This window comes from Jaculus jaculus, chromosome 9 (assembly GCF_020740685.1).
Source record: "Jaculus jaculus isolate mJacJac1 chromosome 9, mJacJac1.mat.Y.cur, whole genome shotgun sequence".
NCBI classification, from domain to species: Eukaryota; Metazoa; Chordata; class Mammalia; order Rodentia; family Dipodidae; genus Jaculus; species Jaculus jaculus.
In genome coordinates, this window is record NC_059110.1 from 15,117,369 (window position 1) to 15,119,082 (window position 1,714).

General features: G+C 48.3%; 1 pseudogene; it reads right to left on the bottom strand.

Moving 5' to 3' along the window:
* Window positions 1–250: 250 nt before the first annotated feature.
* LOC123463399 lies at window positions 251–1,424 on the bottom strand (annotated as a pseudogene).
* Window positions 1,425–1,714: the final 290 nt, after the last annotated feature.

Here is a 1,714-nt window from a genome sequence, read left to right on the forward strand (position 1 = left end):
AAATACATGGCTCCACACAGGAGAAAACAGCAACCAACGTACCTCATGGTAAAGAAGCAACAACCAACTTCAAATGAGGAATCACGAGGAATTTTACAATTCAGTGTTGTGAAAATTTTCCCCTGAGCTCTGAATGTTTTTTTTTTTTTTCTTTTTACGTAGAGTCTATAAGCAAGGCAGATACATTCCATTGTTTCAAGTGGTACCTATGAATGCTAGGATTCCTGGTGCTGAAAATAGACACCAGGTCATGAACGGCACAAAGAGGTGGCGAGTACATGTTTGGTGGAAATCTTTGGTGAGCTGCTGTCCTGCAAAAGCCTCCTTTGTTTTCCTCCTCATAATATCCTCACATCTTCAAGTTATTTTCAGAGGAGAAACCACAAGACCATAATGAAGGACAAGCAGACCATCCTATTGCACGTCGGATTTCCCGTAGAGTTTGATACTGTTCCAGCAAGTGATCACCACAGATGATATCTACATGTACTGTACCTGACAAGCTGGATCAAGACCCATTTTTCTTCTGAGAAATTTTTCTACATGTCCAATAGTTGCTTCTCCTGAAACTCGGACAAATTTCTTTTCTCATGGCTTAAAGTTTCCCGCATCTTCATTCCTACCAATAAACTCTAGTAATAAAGACATATCAAGTTCAGGTGGAATACGAAACACTGATTCTAGAACTTTCTTAGTTCTTCCTTTGCTTGATGAGACTGGCTCTGGAATAGCAGGTTTAGGTACTTCTAGACCTCTTTCTTTATAGAAATCATGCATTTGCTTTTTTTCTCTTTCCTCTAGATTCATCACTAATTTATACACTATGTCTTGCCATTGTCGGTCCAACCTTATGTTATAAAGAGGTTGTGTCTGATGTACCACTATGTTGCATTTTGGACATCTGTTGCCATAGTAAAAATGTCTTACAATGCAGCTTTTACAAAAGCTGTGAAGACATTCTGTAATGGTAGTTGCATCTATTAAGTAACCTTTGCAAATGGAGCACAGGATGTATGGGGTCAGCTCAGCAAGATTAATCAGGCGCTCCTCCTCATCCTCCGACTCCAGCCGCCCTGACTCCAGCCGCAGCGAGAAGTGGCTTGTGTCTTCCTCCTCCTCCTCCTCCTCCAGCTCCTCCTCCTCCTCCAGCTCCTCCTCCTCCTCCAGCTCCTCGTCGTAGTCCTGAAGCGGCCTTGCACACGGCCCTGGATGCGCACCGGCTCCAGCTCGGGGGGCCGCGAGCCTGAGCAGCCTGGAGCCCCGAACTCGGGCGGCGGCGACGCCAGGCTCTCCTCACAGGAGGCGGGCACGGGCATGAGTGCAGGTGGGGAGCTGGGCGGCAGTGGCGCCATGGCTGCGGGGCCCTCCGCCTCCGCCTCGGCCTGGGCCGTGTCCTCCCCTGAGCCCGCTGCAACTCTCTCCATCACGAGAAAGCCCTAAATCTTTTTTCTTAACCTGTGTTCCTCGTGTCTTGAGGGGAGTTTTAAGCCCTTCAACAAACGATTCATGCTTACTTAATGCTTGTCCTATAATTGCGTCACTTTTCTTACCTCTCCGGATCTGTAGCACAGGTGGGCACTCCTGCGGTGATCTGCACGCAGATCTTCACTCACCGATGAGGTGCTGATCCCATGGGGGGGACGGCCATCCACTCGAGCAACGTCCAGGTCACACTTTGTACCTCAAGCCCCATGTTGGGCGCCACTTGCCCCAG